The following is a 20,957-nucleotide window of genomic DNA, read 5'->3' as shown; positions in this document are numbered from 1 at the left end:
CGTGATGATGTGGCAAGAAGCGGAGAAAGATGGCCATGAAACTACTTGTTCCTTTCAGGTCTATATACATTTGCGAGAAAATATTTTCGACCATGAAAATGAACAAAGAAAGCTATGTTTCAATCTAACTGATGCCAACGTGCAGCAAGGGTTGGTAGTTGCTACGTCCAACATGGAAACAGAGTTCATTGACTTCAACAGCTATTTAATTATATATTAGGTTAAGAAATTCATTGAATACTGTTTTTGGCGTCTATGCTTTCAACTTAAAATTCACATTACATACGATTCATTCCTTATGCAGGTAGACAAATACATGATTACTGTATCCATTTATGAATCCGGCCCGTCAATTACTTCATTTTCCTATATTCTGCCCGCCTACTGGAGAAGTCGCCCGCCCCTGATTTACGGGGATCAGATGACGAGGAGGAGCCAAGACAAACCTTCGACTCTTGGGTCGACCTTGGTCAGACTCTAACCCGCTACCTATTGGTGTTGCAATTGCGGAAAACCACGCTTTCCCGACACACATAATGCAAACAAAAATCAGTACACGTAACACATGATTACAGACGAGAAAACGGGTAGCCTATATCTTTTACGTTGAACACAATGAGGTATGGTGGCGAGATAGCGCAGTGGTATAATCCGCGGCTGCAACACCAATGGGTGCGGGTTCGAGTTCGACCGAGGTCGACTTCCGAATTCCGACACCTAAGTGTTGGAGGTTTACCTAGGCTCCTCCTCGCCACCTCTTACGCGTCAGCGGTGTCTTACAAAAAGCCTAGAGGTGGGCCGTGCTATAAGTCGGCAGTTACGGAAAATAAGAAGAATATCGGCCTGATGTAAATGACCATAGTAGTCGACAAACACCATGAATACCCCAAAACAAACAAACAAACACAATGAGGTCATGAGTAGCTTGCGTCTCGGTAATTGGTTGCTCATTGTAATACCAAATCGGTCTGGATTGCTGCATCCCATATCAACAGTCACATATTCTTTGGAGGAAGGAATTAATTCCAATTCTCAGGCATACATAATAACACAGTGTCCAATTTCGCGCTCAAAGCAAAATGACTGTCCCGAAAATCAGGTCCATTAGTTACTGCCAGCACGGACACGTGCACGAGACCTGCAGCGATGTTGACTCAAAACAATCCGATTTAGAGGATGAGAAGGTGTATGAGCTCGTCTAATCGCGAGAAGATAAGGTGCTTTGCATATTGAATAGAAAACTGTAACATTTAGAAAATGTTCAGGTTTTCTGGTTGGCAAGCACTGTTCTAGCTGGAGGATCAACCTTCGTATTAAACACTCCTGACAGATCACATGTAATGGGATAGGCATGTGAAACAGCGGTAGTAATTCGATCCAGTATTTCCATATGGTGCGATCGTTGGAGAACAGTGCGGTATAACAGCTTACTGACTATTTTGGAGATATTAGTGGCGAAAGGACTCTAAGGGAGTATTTTGATAAAGTTAGAGATGTAGAAATGTTAAAGATGGTAATATCCTGATGATTACTTTCTGTAGTTTGCCGCTCCTGTTCAAGGCTGAGTGATGCATATTGCATACGTTGCATATCTATTCGATCGAGGCATCGATTCGCGATGACACTTCGTGTCTGTGACTATCGCGATGATGAATGCGGTATGAATGTGATTTCCTTCAGCATTTCCGTCTCTTCGTTTTTCTTACCGCACTGATATGTTTCCAATTGAAATATCTCCTCCCACCACGATCGATTGTCAACATTGTTCGGCTGAAGCTGACTTTTGTTTACAATTCTGTCAACGGAATGTTGCAAAGAGAAATCGATGTATGTCCTCCTACTCTGGTATAGTAACTGTAACTTGGATACCGATATCACCAGGACCTATGCACGCGCCGGAGTTGTCACGAACGGGACCAAAGCAGGAATTCGACAATACGAAAACGATAACTTTTGGAGTGATTTGTTTCGATTCAGCAATGTAATATTGAAACTGGAGGAATGGGACTTGACCGGGAAAAGCCCAAACCCCAAGTGGGCATGCTAGATGACGATATGATAAGTAAATGCTAGATTTCGAAACATCAGTTTCAAACGTTATGATGAACCATATATACTGTGATGAACTATTTCATATGGGTGAAGGACGACAGTGTGGTGTGAACGGAATCACGCCAACCCGCTACCTATATTATATTCACCAATACTATCCATAAATTATACAGGCTACTCCGTATCCACTGCGCGCGAAGCGCGACGAACATTCTGGGCTTTACTCAACTTTCATGAAAATTAAATGTTGATACTCCGTGAAAACAGCGCCGAAATTCCTCCTTCCTGATTGGAGGATTGAACTACTTCTACTTGAAAAACTGAAAATAGCGTAAAGTAAGTTAAGTAGATCACAAATTTTTACGAAGTAGAAGTAGCGACAATCGGATCTACTTGAGTAAGTACCAGAAGTAGAGCAAAACTACTTGAGTATTTCGAAAAAGTAGAAGGACATCGTTACTGACCACCTCTGTCCTTTTCTAGTTGGATGTTGACAGCACACGAATACGGTGTGCTATACTACCGCCTATAAGTTTCAATTCAGATCTATCCGTAACTGTAAGTGCAATCATGCAAAGTGCTTGTAAATAATATCATATTGGATGTCGAGAATTGCTAGGCCTAATTATAGTGTACATGTATTTATTTTGTACAACCTCAATGGAGATAAACCCAAGTTTCTCCAAAAACTCACACCCGTGCGTTTTCAGCGGAACTGAAGTCAGAGCTCCGCGGGAAATTCTGATAAATCAGCGACTGAAGCCGATTATTTGAGGAATGGTCTTTGTTTTCGCACATGTTACAAAACAGCAGTAGTTTTTGTTACGCACGAAAACTATTTCCTTCACCTAATGATTTGGCTCGTGAATAAATATCTGGGATCAATGAGTTTCCTTTCATTCAGCACGGCCGAATTCTTTCACATCTCGCATATCGGATATGGTGCATCTGTAAAGATTTCGACAAAGCGGATATAAAGAAGTGGTTCGGCAGATCAGGACACCAATGAGTAAGAGTGCTTCTGAAAGAAGCATCCCGAAGCAGAGGGTACAAATTCGGTGCATTGTTCAAATAGCTATTCGTCTTTACGCATATTGTTATCACTACTATACGACTGATCCTGACAAATGGGAGATTGCTGCAGTTGTCTCGCTTGATACGCCACGGTGTCCGATTGTGAAATTTGCCCCATTGCGGGTAATCCGGGATCCTTCTTAGCCTCACTTACCCGTCGTGGCGCTCATGATAGGCACTACTTCATACTACAGTTTTTGGGAAACTTACCATGCGGATAACCATCTTATTTCTATTTTAACCATCCTTTTTTGACAGATATAGTAACGAAACCCATCCTCTAAAAATGAACGCCATCACGAGAATCCTTTGCCTGGCCATGATCTGCGTTGTGGTGGAATCGAAGAAAAACGAAGAAATGGCTGAGCCTCAATATTATATGAAAGAGCCTCAATACTATTTGAAAGAGCCTCAATATTATATGAAGGAGCCTCAATACTATTTGAAGGAGCCTCAGTATTATTTAAATGAGCCGCAATACTATTTGAATGAGCCTCAATATTATTTGAATGAGCCTAGCTATTATTAATGAATTAAGGTGCGTACTAACTTCTTATTTCAATGAAATTATGCCATTAGAACTAATATTTTATCGAGGGTCGTGTAAATCCAACCTAAACCGGAATATGTTAATTTCGATGTATATGTTATCACGATTCTACCATTGCAATTTCTGAATTATATTAACCTATACTATCGCACTTTTATAGATTTGCGAAGACGAATGATGCAGCCATCGGATCAATAACAAAAATATCGTCGTCTTTGTGGAAACCAGTACACTCGTAATTTTGATGCAGCAAGCATTGTAGTCATGTAATAAACTGGATTGAAAGCGAGACATGTTGTGATATTGTCGAATTTTCAGTGTACATTATCTCTGATACACCTTACTGTAACTGCACCACACTGGAAGACAGGGAAATTCGCTATATGCTATTACAGAACGACATTATAGAACAGCGTATTCGATTACTGCGAGTTGAGCATTTGCTGTGATCATGCGCATCACATAGCCTACACAAATGTTGAGTCTATTCCACTAGTGTCTAGAAGCAGCATGAAAGAATTGTCCCCGAATTATTTAAAATCTCAGCAGGTAAATGAAGTTTTTGATCCAAATAAACACCAAAAATTAAAATTATAATGGGCGTTCAAGAAATACGAAATATCGGCTTACGCTTACAAAGTGGGAGAGGAATTCAGCCACCGTGGTCAACCTGCTCATAACCGTTCTGCTTGGTAAGAATTCAATAAGCAAACATAAAGATCTGTTGATAAGTCCCGGATATGTCTTGCTGCAGCTAATTTGCTGTACGATTCGATTACATTTGTAAAATACCGTTAACATTATCAGCATGTATTCAGTCCATTGAGGAGTTCACACAAAATCATTCCGCGCCTGTGACATATATAGTCTCCCGGGTTTCTCGATGGTTATTTCATCAAATGTATAGTCACACCTTCCGCATCGAGACTATAGAACAGAATAGATAGACTGTAGGCCAATACTCTCCAGCTAAACCTTGCTTAACGTAAAAGGAGCACCCAGCAAAATCAAGACATTGAGCACCCAAAACGAATGTAGATAATATTTTGATGTGTGTTCTACCTAGACTAGCTTGGTTTCTGATTTTGTCACCAAGTACAATATTGTGCTAGAAAAGTAATAGAGAGGCATGCAAAACACCAAACTCACATAACAATAATATATTTGCTCTAACTGTTCATTAGTGAGACGATGTCAGATTTTATTCCGTCGTTAGGCTTTTCAGATAGGCCTACTTAAAGCAGGGGTCGCCAGCACGCCGACCGAGGTCATATTTTGCGGTGTGCAACCTGACTTTAGATTACCGAAGAACCGTTTGTAAAGCATTTTGAAATGCCGAAATTGCTAGCAGTTCAATATATGCAATTATCCTGTGCCCAACATCACGATTCCCTGCTATCGGTTAATGCTCCGGTTATGGCAGTGGTTCCCAACCTTTTTCGTCTCGTGGACTCCTTGGCCGAAATTGGAGCTAAAATTTCCCCCTTTGAAAAAGCTGCCTGTGACTAAAAACATGTGCTTTTTAACGCACAACTATTTATTGACTCAGCAATATATGGCCAAACATATTCAGCTATATCCGAACTATTCGAATGCGGACCGCACTACACTTTGGTAAGTTACAGCTACATTTGACCCGTTTTCTACTGGTCGGGTAGCGGCTGACGAAAAAAAATCACCTAGTCCGCTTGCTATAGCCTTGCATTGAATCGATGAATTTGGTATGTTTTTCACGTTAGCTCATATGTTGGCTTAAAAAGGTAAAAAATTTCCCGAGCTTGACTTTTTCCTGCTTAGTAGCAATTTGGTCGAGAGGCTGTCACGAGCCAAATGAAATCGTCTCGCGAGCCTCACGGTATTAGGGAGTGTCATATCTACGGAAAGTATTTAAATATATACCTATTGTAAAGAACTATAGTTTCATACTCGATAGTTCTACCATGAACATCTAAAAACTCTGTGAGACTATGTATCTTCTGATACAATCCTAAAGCCAGATACCCTCCTAAAATTTTCAAAATTCCCCCTAAGGGGTGAATCCCCCCCCCCCCTCGGTTGGGAACCACTGGGTTATGGTAATAACATTCCAATATTGACGAATTAGCTGATATGAATAGGCATCGTGTTGCCTTGACGTGCAATGTGACGCGGACACTGCCAATATCGAGAAAACGACTTGGGGCTTCCCCACAAGATCAAGCTTCACGAGGAGAAAGTTTTCGAGCTAATATCATGTCTAGCTAGCCATGATATCACTAAAAAGTGTTGTCAGGTATCGTGCGCAGCTCATAGTTAATAATCGAATAAAGGCAATGATAATGAAATTTTTTTGGTATTTGTATATTTTATAAAAAAAATTCATTTCGTTTGTAATAACTATGACCGTCGCCCAAGTCATGAATCACAGCGTTGAACTGACTTAAATTGTTAAAAACTGGGTTGGTAAATTGTGTGGCCTGTTTATCTTGATATTGAATTCATGCGGTCCTCGGCCTTTACGAAATTTGAAAAGTGGCCCGCGACCCGTTTTAAGTTTGCGACTCCTGCTTTAAAGTATATTTGAGAAATTGCTTTCAATTTAATGACTGTGGTGCAGACATGGGGTAATCGCGATTAGTAATCGTAATCGATTACGACGATTACAGCATTTTCAAGTAATCGTAATCGCAATCGATTACATTCGAAAAAATTCCGAAGTAATCGTAATCGTAATCGACTACTTCCCATATCTAATCGATTTCTCTGTGAAAGAACGATTACTTTTTATTTTTGTAAGGACTATGACAAACTGAACATTCGTGAACAAGGAAGAGATATTATACCAGGCTCGTGACAGCACAAACGTCTGTTTTTCAAACGCCAGAGCCCATTATTACGCCAGAAACAGCCTATTAGCTTTGTGTGTCATTGCGTAAGAAGTATCCACAGTTAATAGATATTCGATATACGTACGTTGAACATTAGTGTCATTGTTAGAACACCCACCGTGCTGTATATCAGGTTATCAACACGTTCCACATGCCACTACCTCGCAGCAGTATAATTTATATCCGCTCTGCCTAGTTTCAAATAGTAACTTATGGTTGATGTTCGGTTATATGCTTATGCTTAGTTAAACGCAATTTGACCGTAGCTGCTTGGCGAGCAGTAGGCCTATCTAGCACGTACGACGTACGTACATCGGACAAAGATTTCCACAACGAAGCAGTAAGAATCAACAGCTGGTGATATATATATATCAAAACCAAGCCGTTTTTGCCGTTTCTCGTAACGGCAGCTTGCAGTACAATATCTGTATTAACTTGAAGGCAGAATTTTATGTTCGCTTCGTCTTATTCTCATATGACTCTACTTCAAAGGGCGCCAATCGTTATTTCACAATTCTTTACTCAACATTGGGACCTGCCGCCATGGCCATTGGCTTATATATGTTAGCATGGGTTGTAGCTATGGAATCAGGACCAAAACAGCAAGTCGTCCCTTATAGGGTGGTAATCGCACGTTGAAGACTGAATTTCGTCGAAAATTGCATTATATTACTATTGATTTTTAATCCTGTCTCATCCCCCGATGGTCAGATTTACATGTAGAGTTTGTTTGATTGAGGTAATCTTCGTGTTTGTCGACTACAACGGTCAGTTTCATCAAGCCGATTTTCTGCATTTTGATTCCGTATCTGCCGTCTTGTAGCACAGCCCACTTCTAGGCTTATTGTAAGACACCGCTTACGTGGATGAGGCGGCGAGGAGGAGCCGTGGATTATACCACTGCGCTATCTCGCCACACAATTACCTACATGTAGAGCTGGGGGCACGTAATTAATAATTATAACCTCTGGTATCTTGTTATAATTACTTTAGTGTTTGTTGTTAATTCGTGACCTCCGGTTTGTTATGTAATCAAACGATATTGTAGTGGCTCAAGCGTAGCAGACTAAAAGAAAAACTTTCGTGAGGCGCACAAACAAATTGTCATGTCTATATATCTGACTGCATGTCTAGCAACTCAAGTTGTAAATTACCATGATCAGTGGCCACATTAACTACAATACGAGATGAAAATATTTTCATCATGGGGAAAAAAGCATTCATTCAGTCAATGCGGCCGTTGAACTTAACAATCAAGTCAAATGATCCATTGGTTTGATGGTCAGATAGCGTTTTAAAACGTGTTGCAACACCACCTGCACTTAATTTGGTCTGATGATGAGCAGACTTAAATTTGAGTGACGATCCAAACGCATTTGAGTGTGGGCATACTTTTTGACGTGAGTTGAGTAACGAAATCGTTGCTGAGTATAGAATCTCTACTCGACGGCAAAGGGATTGGTCTCCACCCTTAATTATAAACTCCAGATTCCAAGCCAAGCAAGTGCAATTTTTGAATATCAATTTTGTTGTTTGTTGAAAATTGATTTTATAATATTTTTGTTGGATTTTTCAACGTCAATGGGAGCCGTAAGTAGGCTAGCTCGGAGCCACGGTTGGGAATCACTGATCTAGAGAGGATTTTCAAGTTAATTAGATCACTCGAAAATACTCTATAACAGGGGTCACCAACCCGGTGCCCGCGGGCACCAGGTAGCCCGCGAGGACTAGATGAGTAGCCCGCGAGCCCATTCCAAAAATAGGTGGAATAGCAGCATTTACCAATATTTGTCAGATTATTACCAGTGAGCTTTTGAATGTGTAGATTGATTGATTCATCTATTCTTGTTTAAAACACACTAACATGTAACTTACATCTATAAACACTTAAAAATATCTTCGATTACAAATATTAATATATAGAAGTATGTGATAGAATCACCAGAAATTCAAGATATGGCGCATTGCCTATACAGGTGACATGACGGAATGCCGTCCACAGTCTTCTTGAAATGGTGGGGGGTGGTTCCGTTACGATAGCTCGACGACCAGGACAATGCCAAAGTAGTAAACAATATTACTATTCGGACTCAGACAGCCGTGAAGTACTAGCAGATTTTCAGTATCTGTATACCCATTACGTATTGCATCTTTTGGCACGGCTTGTTTCTGTTACACTCAATGCAGTTTAATATACCATGTTTCTAACTTTCTGTAATCGTTGCTGCTGTCCGGTACAATGAAATCTTGTCATTTCTGGATGCTGAACAGTAGGAGATTGAAATTGTAACACTGCAAAATGACCCCCAGCTCACTTTGCAGCAAACGTTTGGTGTAGGGATGGTGTGAACCTCTGAAAGGTTCAGGTTCGTGTGAACGCGAACCTTTTTGAAAGGTTCTGTGTGAACGCGAACGTGAACCTCGTGACGTCACGTGACGTCATATTGCTAATTCCAACCCTATCTTTCAATGAAGTGATAGCCTATATTAATGTACATTGATCGCTTTAGTCAGTCGCCGAGTGCAGACGTGTATTTCTCGCTCCGCTAGCTGATTGCTTTGTAATGATTACGTACAGCTCGGACGTGCTGCGCAGTATAGGCAGTAAACAGAGTAGACCAAGTCGCAAAGTGCGACGAAGACTTTACTACCTTAAGTTACTGCGTACTCGCCGAGTGGGACAATATCAACAGAAAGACTGGGATCTGCCGGGTGGCGCCGGGGACCCGAAGCCTCAACCAAGATCCCTGAGGATTAGCCTAAATGCAGAAGTTAAACTTGGAACTCTGAACACGAGAACTTTGAACTCTGTATGGCGCCAGGAAGAAGCTGCCGCACTTGTGACAGACCTCAAACTTGATGCGTTGGCAATCCAAGAACATCGCCAGCACTTCACCGAACCATTCCGTGAAAAAGACCTAGGCGCAGGCATCATCATGATCCAATCACCTGCCAACCAAGGCGGAGTTGGAGGCGTCGGTCTAATCTTGTCCCAGCGTTTCCACGCCGAGGCAAAGATTTGCGTTATAAACAGCCGGATTATCACAGCCAGCATTCAACTCCGTCGCCGCAAACTGCACCTAGTGTGTGCGTATGGACCAACATCTCTGAACACCACTGCCTTCCCAGCTGATACGCTCGCCTTCTACGACCAACTAGAAGGCATTCTATCAACCTACCCGCAGCGCGACATAACCATGCTGCTTGGGGACATGAATGCCACGTTGGCCGAGCGCTCGCAGCGAGTTCGCTTCCCAGTTGGCCATGAGAACAGCAACTCGGAGCATTTTACCAATCTACTCGACCGCTGCGACCTCATTCCTCTCAATGCCAACTTCTCTATGAAGCCGAAGCGTATGACGACATTTGACGGTATGCGCCAACGCAACACACGGCTGGACTATATCTGCTGCAATGCTCCCGCACGGCGCCATTTCACGAACTGCCGAACGGTGCGCATGCTAACGATCAGGAGTGACCATCGCATGGTGCTGGCCACGCTTCGTGAACGCCTCCCGTTCGTCCCGAAGCGCACACCGAAAGAGCCCCTACCAAATTGGTTCGATCTTAAGGACGCAAATACGATGAATGTCTTTACCACGCACACACTCCGCGCCCTCGAGATCCAAAATGCTATGCCGACCGACTTTGCGCCACTTGTAGCAGCAGTCAAGGATGCCGCCCGTGAAACGCTCGGTGAGGCCCGTAGCAAGCCACGGCCAAGATTAGCGTGGGAATCCGACCCGACAGTGCTCAGTGCGCGCCGCAACCTCAAGACTCTCAGACGTGCTGCGTACACCTCTGGAACACTGGACGCACATAGCGATGCCAACGAGGCAGCTCTATACTTAACAAACGTTTACGACGCAGCTCGCAAGGAACGAGTCGAAGCCATTGCCCTTTCCGTGGAAAAGGAGTTGGAAGCAGGCCGATCAAGAGCAGCCTGGAAAGCTATCGGTGAATTAGTTGGCTTCAAGAGGACCCGCGTGAAGGCCTGTACGGAAGACCTCGCAGCACACTTCGAGACCCTGTTATCTACACCTGCACCGGACATCGATGTGCTCGTTGCACCGCCTTCACTAGCAGCAAATCCTCTAGCGATCAATACAACCCTGATCACGCTAGGTGAGCTCAAGACAGCCATGAATGGAGTACCACAATTCAAGGCCACCGGCACGGACGGCATCCCAACGGCTGCTTACACCTCGGGCGTTGCACCTGTGCTCCTCGACGTCATGAATGGCGTCCTCGAAGGCGGCCCGGTGCCCCCCGAGTGGCTCGAGAGCGAAATCGTCCCTATCTACAAGAAAGGCGCTGCGAGTGACCCAGCGAACTACAGAGGTATCTCCCTGATGCAGACCGCTGCCAAGCTGTTCGACCGAGTACTGCTCCTTCGCATACGTGAGCAACTCTCTACCAAGCTCCTGAATGCTCAGAATGGATTTCGACCATCCCGCGGTACAACAGAGCACATCCTGGCACTGCGCACAATCATTGACACCTGCCGCTCACACAAAAAGAATGTTGTGGCCGTTTTCGTTGATTTCGCGAAAGCCTTCGACTCGGTCTCGCGCCCAGCCATGGCGGAGATCCTCAGATTCTATGGAATTCCTGAGGTGATAACGTACGCCATTATGGCCCTCTACACTGACACACGAGCGCGAGTCCGAACAGATGACGGCCCAAGCGGAGATTTCAACACTTCGGCTGGTGTGCTTCAAGGTGACACCCTGGCACCATTCTTGTTTGTGGTCATCCTTGACTTCGTGCTGCGAACGGCCTTCCCGTATACTACGAACTTCTTCGAATGGCGGCCACGGCAAGGAACGCGCACGCGTACGACTCGCGAGGCAATCCACGTAGGTGTTCTTGCATACGCAGACGACCTAGCCCTGCTTGCCCCGAACACCGCATCGGCACAGCGTCTCATAAACCAGCTAGAGGCCGCCGCCGCTCTTGTTGGCCTCCAGATCAACGCTAAGAAGACTGAGGTTCTGGCCATACCAGCTCTACCGGCGAAGCGACACCAATTCAACTGGGAGATATCGATCTCAAGTATGTAACGAGTTTTGTATACCTCGGTATTGACGTCGCTGACTCTGGAAAAGCGCTCAAGGCGAGGCGAGCAAAGGCCTGGGGCGCGGCAAGACGGCTACATAGCCTCTTCCACTCAAGTGCCTCAACCCAGCTCAAGACCCGCATCTTCCGTGCCACTGTCGAGCAGGTTCTTCTCTACGGAATAGAAGCAATCACGCTGACAGAAAAGCTGGCTAAGACACTCAACGCCAACTACGATGCACTCCTCCGCTACGCACTCGGCATCCACCACCCGGAGCACATATCCACCAATGCTCTGCGCAAACTCACAAAAACAGTCCCATGCCGTTTGCTGGCTGCTGAACGACGCTTACGCTTAATCGGTCATCTAGTGCGGCATCAAGACGATCAACCAGCCGCCGCCATCATCAACCACATTCCGACGGAGCCATGGCGCAGAGGTGGCTGGAATAGAACCACATGGCGCTCAACAATAGAGACCGAGCTAGCGCAACGCGGGCTATCGCTCGAAGACGCCCACGATGGAGGCGCTTAATAAGGGCCGAAAACTCATTATCTTGATGTTCGTTTGTTTCCTGTTTTCTTTTGCCCTTTTATTTAATTGAAAGACGATATATATATATTAATGTACATTGTACATGTACAGTACACGATACCTAGAGACGACTCGGGCCACATAGTGCCATAATGCTGAAGTACATTTTGGCGATTTAAACGTCGCTAAAGGTGTCAACTGGGGCAATCATATGATATAATACTCTCATGAAATCAATATCATCCGTCGCTTTGCCAATCATTTCGAAGAGGTGTTGCCAGCTTGCGCCTTAACGGCCTGGACCAGACCGGGCAATGTATTCGGTGTATGAGTATTGTTACATTGGTATTGGGCAGAGTGTAATGCAGGCTTTTATACTTGCTACCGATATTAGGCTACCCCAGAAGTGATAGAGCTGTAGCCAACACCTCAATCGCATGGATTTGGTTTTAATGATACAGTAAACATATGGAGTGAAGATAAACCCCGTACGCTAGGTAGATTTGTTACATCAAAAAACTATATCAATCTCATTGATTGGTTGAATTGCTCTTTACATGTTTTGTATGTCGCTCGTGATGTTATGTGATTGCGGATCAGCTCACAGCAGAGAGTCACTATATATTCACAAACGGAAAGTTGGATATCTAGAGCAAAATTTTTGTAACAAAGCAAGTAAAATCTTTGAGATTGTCAAAGTGCATGCTCGTTTTGAGTTTTTTTTTTATGCTGCCGGCGTCATTCATAGAGTGGCCTGCAGTTGAAATGCAATAAATTCGAACCAAAGATGTCATTATGAAGTGAAAATTGTAATATATGAAAAAGGTTCACAGTGCAGAACCTACCAAGGTTCTGTTGTGAACGCGAACCTCCAAATGGGCAATTGGTACATTATGACGTAACAAGCAAATGACGCATCTCTTTCAAAGGGAGTTTGTTATCTCATTAGGCCTCTTCAGCGCAATCCATATATTGTCTTGTAACATAGCTTCCAAGATGCAAAATAAATGTAATCGTGAGTAATCGTGATTACTTTTCCAATGTAATCGTAATCGTAATCGACTACTTCCTGATTTTGCTGTGATCGTAATCGTAATCGTAATCGCGCCATTCAGAAGTAATCGTAATCGCAATTGATTACAATCATGAAGTAATCACCCCATGTCTGCTGTGGTGCCGCATATGAGGCAGCTCTTCAACAAACAATCTCCACATCAGGCGTACTGCTCTTGGTACAAAAATATAAGTCTTTAGAATACAACAAACGCGCCAGAAAACGCGCTATCAGGCCTGCTGTCAGGTATTGTGGAACGCACTGCGCCCTCTCGCGGTTCACACACTTATAAAATATAGCATCTCATTATTGTATATCGCCCATATCTATAGGTTTTATCACGTGAATTATATCTTTCTTCTCGCTCCCACATGACTTACGATTTAATGGCCCGTGTATTTGAATAATATGGCAGGCTCATTCGCCATACCTACGGTACATTCCATACATTCGACTGATGTATCTAGCCGTTGTCCAAATACCGCTTCGTAACTATTTTGTGCCGATCTATCAATGATATGCTTGACATCACAAATAATTCATATCTTTGGTACTCTGACTATGGACAACGGTATTGTGACGTTTTTTGACAGGAAATGCGCAGAGTTACGTTTCAATCCATGTGCCTTGAGACGTTATGTGAGTAGGACACCCTTGTCTACTGTTGCGGTCTTGAGATTCTTGCGCGACATGCTATGCATCAAAGCCATGTAATAGATTAAAATGAAAATCACCACCAAAACACACACCATTAACACAACTTTTCTTCTTCTCGTGGCCACGAATACCTGACAATTCATGATATCCTAACAACTTAATTGAATCAAAAAACCAAGAGAGAAAGGGTTCCGATTTTTATCAATAAGCTCATTGTGCTGATACAAAGGAATAAGGAACAACCTTCATGGAACCTGGACATGACGTCGACTCTGCACAACAATTTGTATTTAACTACACTATACATGTCGGCTTGGGAAATTTGGAGTGCTGTCACACGCTGTCACAGTAGTGAGGCTAAGCAATTTATACGCAGACCAATCCCAGAAGGCCACGTCGCCTAAATTGCCACGCCTATATGACGCCCATTGTCACGCCTACAGGATGCCCATTGCCACGTCACCTGCCACTGCCACATCGTGTGTATTTATGAGCAAATTTCATTGTTTTGTGAATTTCAATACCAGTTTTCCATGTATATTTAGCAATATGTATTGAATAACTCGAAATGTATCATCACTAATTAATTAATATAAGATGCGATTTTAAGCGCTGCGACTTGAAAATATGAATATAATAACTTACTTTTTGGATATAAATAACATTCAGATTACACATAAATTTCGAAAACTATGATATCAATAGAATACTATATTTGCCGGATATTCACAGATAACACTCATCAACGTTGAACTAGGCGCGGGGTTCTATGATGATATATCAAAATTCTACACATCATCACTAATTAATTAATTCATATAAAATGCGATTTTGAGCGCAGACAGATCGCGGTTTCGATTGCCGAGGTCTCCGCATTTCATGACCTAATATGAACGCACACTACAACTGAATTCATTCCAATACCTGCAAATTTACTTTGCATGTCGAGTATAAGGATAATTTAATCAGCGCTAAACGCCAACGGACTAGCCGTAGGCGCACAATTCTCGGCGTTACAATTAAACAAACTTTTCGCGGCAGGTACGCGATTCCTAACGGTTTCTACAGTTTCCACATTTCACGACTTATTTTCTTTGGACGCATACAAGCGATTCCCAAGGTCGAGGCTATGGAAACAAATCAAGCATGAGTACGTAAATCTTGAGCTTAGATCTCCGAGATTCTTGTATGCAACTAACATTATAGACAACCATTCGACAATATTCAACCAGCAATAATGCTTTCGATATAGTGCATCATGTACAGCGACACGCCGATCAATTCAAATTCAACAATGGGATCCCCCCGCACAATTATGAAGCCCGATTTGCGTTGAATATTAACGATACCAACCGGATTGTGCACGCAGATTGAATTACGTTGAGATTTCTCCAATAGCTAGCGTAATAATGAGTTCTGTGCGCGGCTATAATGTTAGCTGACAATATAGCCGAAGTCGCACAAATTCGAATGCATATGCGAGTTCTCTGTTAAGGGTAGACTATCTAGCCTCGCTTATTACTCGAATCTCGCTGTGGTTACAATTAAGCATGCTAATGCGTCGCGTTTGAAGCTAAAACATCCTATTTCATGCAGCCAAGAAGACTAGCACCGCAAGCCCGGAACAAGCATATAATGACAAACCAGATTACGCAACACTAAAGGTAGGCTATTTCTTGTCTATATTGAAAAATCGACAGCGTACACCGTTTTGTTTGATGTAGCGATCACTAGACACCCATACATACCCGAAAATCTGGTCCATCAGTTACTGCCAGCACGGACACGGACACGAGGCATGCAGCGATGTTGACACAAAACAATCCGATTTAGAGGATAAGAAGGCGTATTAGCTCGTATAATCGCGAGAAGATAAGGTGCTTTGCATATTGAATAGGAAACTGTAACATTTAGAAAATGTTCAGGTTTTCCGGTTGGCAAGCACTGTTCTAGCTGGAGGATCAACCTTCGTATTAAACACTCCTGACAGATCACATGTAACGGGATATGCATGTGAAACAACGGTAGTAATTCGATCCAGTATTTCCATATGGTGCGATCGTTGGAGAACAGTGCGGTATAACAGCTTACTGACTATTTTGGAGATATTAGTGACGAAAGGTCTCTAAGGGAGTATGGTGATAAAGTTAGAGATGTAGAAATGTTAAAGATGGCAATATCCTGATGATTAATTTCTGTAGTTTGCCGCTCCTGTTCAAGGCTGAGTGATGCATATTGCATACGTTGCATATCTATTCGATCGAGGCATCGATTCGCGATGACACTTCGTGTCTGTGACTACCGCGATGATGAATGCGGTATGAATGTGATTTCCTTCAGCATTTCCGTCTCTTCGTCTTTCTTACCGCACTGATATGTTTCCAATTGAAATATTTCCTCCCACCACGATCGATTGTCAACATTGTTCGGCTCAAGCTGACTTTTGTTTACAATTCTGTCAACGGAATGTTGCAAAGTGAAATCAATGTATGTCCTCCCACTCTGGTATTGTAACTGTAACTTGGATACCGATATCACCAGGAGCTATGCACGTGCCGAAGTTGTCACGAACGGGACCAAAGCAGGAATTCGACAATACGAAAACGATAACTTTTGGAGTGATTTGTTTCGATTCAGCAATGTAATATTGAAACTGGAGGAATGGGACTTGACCGGGAAAGGCCCAAACCCCAAGTGGGAATGCTAGATGACGATATGATAAGTAAATGCTAGATTTCGAAACATCAGTTTCAAACGTTATGATGAACCATATATACTGTGATGAACTATTTCATATGGGCGAAGGACGACAGTGTGGTGTGAACGGAATCACGCCAACCCGCTACCTATATTATATTCACCAATACTATCCGTAAATTATACAAGCCACTCCGTATCCACTGCGCGCGAAGCGCGACGAACATTCTGGGCTTTACTCAACTTTTATGAAAATTAAATGTTGATACTCCGTGAAAACAGCGCCGAAATTCCTCCTTCCTGATTGGAGGATTGAACTACTTCTACTTGAAAAACTGAAAATAGCGTAAAGTAAGTTAAGTAGATCACAAATTTTTACGAAGTAGAAGTAGCGACAATCGGATCTACTTGAATAAGTACCAGAAGTAGAGGAAAACTACTTGAGTACTTCGAAAAAGTAGAAGTACATCGTTACTGACCACCTCTGTCCTTTTCTAGTTGGATGTTGGCAGCACACGAATACGGTGTGCTATACTACCGCCTATAAGTTTCAATTCAGATCTATCCGTAACTGTAAGTGCAATCATGTAAAGTGCTTGTAAATAATATCTTATTGGATGTCGAGAATTGCTAGGCCTAATTATAGTGTACATGTATTTATTTTGTACAACCTCAATGGAGATAAACTCAAGTTTCTCCAAAAACTCACACCCGTGCATTGTCAGCGGAACTGAAGTCAGAGCTCCGCGGGAAATTCTGATAAATCAGCGACTGAAGCCGATTATTTGAGGAATGGTCTTTGTTACAAAACAGCAGTAGTTTTTGTTACGCACGAAAACTATTTCCTTCACCTAATGATTTGGCTCGTGAATAAATATCTGGGATCAATGAGTTTCCTTTAATTCAGCACGGCCGAATTCTTTCACATCTCGTATATCGGATATGGTGCATCTGTAAAGATTTCGACGCAGCGGATATAAAGAAGTGGTTCGGCAGATCAGGACACCAATGAGTGAGAGTGCTTCTGAAAGAAGCATCCCGAAGCAGAGGGTACAAATTCGGTGCATTGTTCAAATAGCTATTCGTCTTTACGCATATTGTTATCACTGCTATACGACTGATCCTGACAAATGGGAGATTGCTGCAGTTGTCTCGCTTGATACGCCACGGTGTCCGATTGTGAAATTTGCCCCATTACGGGTAATCCGGAATCCTTCTTAGCCTCACTTACCCGTCGTGGCGCTCATGATAGGCACTACTTCATACTACAGTTTTTGGAAAACTTACCGTGCGAATAACCATATTATTTCTATTTTAACCATCCTTTTTTGACAGATATAGTAACGAAACCCATCCTCTAAAAATGAACGCCATCACGAGAATCCTTTGCCTGGCCATGATCTGCGTTGCGGTGGAATCGAAGAAAAACGAAGAAATGGCTGAGCCGCAATATTATATGAAAGAGCCTCAATACTATTTGAAAGAGCCTCAATATTATATGAAGGAGCCTCAATACTATTTGAAGGAGCCTCAGTATTATTTAAATGAGCCGCAATACTATTTGAATGAGCCTCAATATTATTTGAATGAGCCTCAATATTATTAATGAATTAAGGTGCGTACCAACGATGTATATGTTATCACGATTCTACCATTGCAATTTCTGAATTATATAAACCTATACTGTCGCACTTTTTTAGGTTTGTGAAGACGAATGATGCAGCCATCGGATCAATGACAAAGATGTCGTCGTCTTTATGGAAACCAGTATATTCGTAATCCTGATACAGCAAGCATTGTTGTCATGTAATAAACTGGATTGAAAGCAAGACATGCTGTGATATTGTCGAATTTTCAGTGTACATTATCTCTGATACATGTTACTGTAACTGCACCACATTGGAAGACAGGGAAATTCGCTGTATGCTATTACAGAACGACATTATAAAACGGCGTATTTGATTACTGCGAGTTTAGCATTTGATGGGATCATATGCGCATCACATAGCCCACACAAAAGTTGAGTCAATTCCACTGGTTTTTAGAAGCAGCATGCAAGAATTGTCCCCGAATTATTTAAAATCTCAGCAGATAAATGAAGTTTTTGATCCAAATAAACACCAGAAATTAAAATTATAATGGGCGTTCAAGGAAATACGAAATATCGGCTTACGCTTACAAAGTGGAGGGAGGAGGAGTAAATGAAAATTTAGAATTCGGCCAGCACGGTCAACCTGCTCATAACCGTCCTGCTTCGCAAGAATCCAATAGCCAGTCATGAAGGATCTGTTGATAACACTCGGATAAGTCTTGCTGCATCTAATTTGCTGTGCGATTCGATTACTTTTGTAAAATACCGTTAACATTATAAGCATGTATTCAGTCTATTGAGGAGTTCACACAAAATCATCCCAAGCCTGACCTGTGACATATAAAGTCTCCCAGGTTTTTAGATGATCCTTGCATCAAAAGTAGTCACAGCTTCTGCATCGAGACTATGTAGAACTAAATAGATATACTGTAGGTCAATCCTCCCCAGCTGAACCTTGCGTAACGTAAAAGGAGCATCCAGCAATATCAAAGCATTGAGTACCCAAAACGTAGGTAGTTAAATATTTTGATGTGTTTCCTATATAGAGTAGCTTGGTTTCTGGTTTTGTCGCAGACAAAGTACAATGTTGTGCTAGAAAAGTAATAGAGAAGCTTGCAAAACACCAAACTCGCAGTACAATAATATATATGCTCTTGTTCATTCGTGGGACGATGTCTTATTGTATTCCGTCGTTGGGCTTTTCAGATAGCAGGGGTCACTAACACGCCGACCGCGGTCATATTTTGCGGCATGCAACCTGGTTGTACATTTCCGAAGAACCCTTAAAGCAATTTGAAGTGCTGAAATTGCTATCAGTTCAGTATATGCTATTCCCCTGTGCCACACATTACTATTCCTCATCTGATACGGCTCCGGCTGTGATAATAACATTCCATTCATGACGGATTAGCTGATATATATGTGCATCATGTTGCCTTGACGCGCAATGTGATCCGGATATGCGGACACTGCCAAGACCGAGTCGCCTATAAAACGACTTGGGGTTTACCCACAAGAACAAGCTTCACGATGAGAAATTTCTCGAGCTAATATCCTATCTAGCTAACCATAATACCGCTAAAAACTGTTGTCGGGTTTGTGTTGCGCAGCTCATAGCAGTGTTGGGATCAAGTCACTACATTCGAGTCACGAGTCATTTCAAGTCATTGCAGATTTTTACTCGAGTCAAGTCAATACAATCGATTTTCGAAGGTGACTAGAGTCAAGTCAAGTCACTCAATTTTTGGAGGTGACTCGAGTCAAGTCAAGTCAAGTACGCGTGAAGTCAGAATTCAAGTCAAGTTGCCTTTTCGAAGTATGGGGCATGATTACACCATTGCATTTGCTAACTTTCTGAATTACAGATTGAGGGGTCATTGATTCTGAACAAATGAACGAATATAGATTTAAATATACACTAAAGAAGACTATGTATCGCTCACATATACGTAGACCTGCTAAACTACGTCAGTAATTGCTCAACCTCAGTTTATAGTTACCAGCCAAAATAGAGAATAAAGAAACGAATTGATAAGATGCAATACATTACCCATTTACAAATTGATATGATACAATTCGATCCTGCGCTAATAGTTGATGACTATATAAACGATATCCGAATTCAATTGCAATAAAACAAGAGGTTTGGTTAAGGTAAGAACAGAACAGAGTACAGAAATAGACATTTCGCTATTAAATTACTTTACTATACTAGTTTACGACATCGTAAGCTATAAGCTTCGATCACTTCGTTTGAAGTCAATTTATTTGTAAAAGAATAATGGAGGCTCAGTGAAACGCACGATCATTGAATGATTAGTCGCTCTCACGGGCTACACCAGCGTCTTGCGAGCAATCCGACCATATGCAAGATACAGTGATTTTTATCGACACCGATTACTTGATGACTTGAAATTGACTCGTGAATTTTGCTCCGAGTTACGAGTCAATCCACATTTCTGATACACCGAGTCAAGTCAAGTCATTTGAGCAAAGTGACCCGAGTCAAGTCAAGTCATACGAAGGTGACTCGAGTCCGATTCGAGTCAAGTCATGACTCGAGTCATCCCGGCACTGGCTCATAGTTAAAATTCGAAGGAAGGTGATGATTATGATGTTCTTTTTTGTATTTTTTCTAATAAAATTATATTTTGTTTGAGGTAACTATGACCGTCGCCCATGTCAGAAATGACAGCGATGTACTGATGTAAAGTTTTAAAAAAACAGGGTTGCTAAATGGTGTGGCCTGTTTATCCCGATGTTGAATTCATGCGGTTACCGGCCTTTTCGAAATTTGGAAAGTGGTCCGCGACCCGTTTTGA

General features: G+C 42.5%; 3 long non-coding RNA genes across 3 annotated transcripts in view; 2 read left to right on the top strand and 1 right to left on the bottom strand.

The window, feature by feature from the left end:
- LOC145436951 (uncharacterized) overlaps positions 1-20,957 on the bottom strand; it is a 300,821-nt gene that overhangs the window by 87,524 nt on the left and 192,340 nt on the right. The window lies entirely within an intron of this gene.
- On the top strand, positions 2,966-3,963 carry LOC145438396 (uncharacterized). Its single transcript, XR_013914929.1, has 2 exons — positions 2,966-3,664; positions 3,837-3,963. It is a non-coding gene; the product is annotated as an uncharacterized LOC145438396 (long non-coding RNA).
- Positions 17,368-18,373, top strand: LOC145438395 (uncharacterized). The gene is made up of 2 exons (XR_013914928.1): positions 17,368-18,159; positions 18,245-18,373. It is a non-coding gene; the product is annotated as an uncharacterized LOC145438395 (long non-coding RNA).

This window comes from Botryllus schlosseri, chromosome 4 (assembly GCF_051294905.1).
Source record: "Botryllus schlosseri isolate E-star chromosome 4, Bs_hap1, whole genome shotgun sequence".
NCBI lineage: Eukaryota > Metazoa > Chordata > Ascidiacea > Stolidobranchia > Styelidae > Botryllus > Botryllus schlosseri.
The sequence above is the reverse complement of the archived record's forward strand: the minus strand, read 5'-3'. Positions and strand labels throughout refer to the sequence as shown.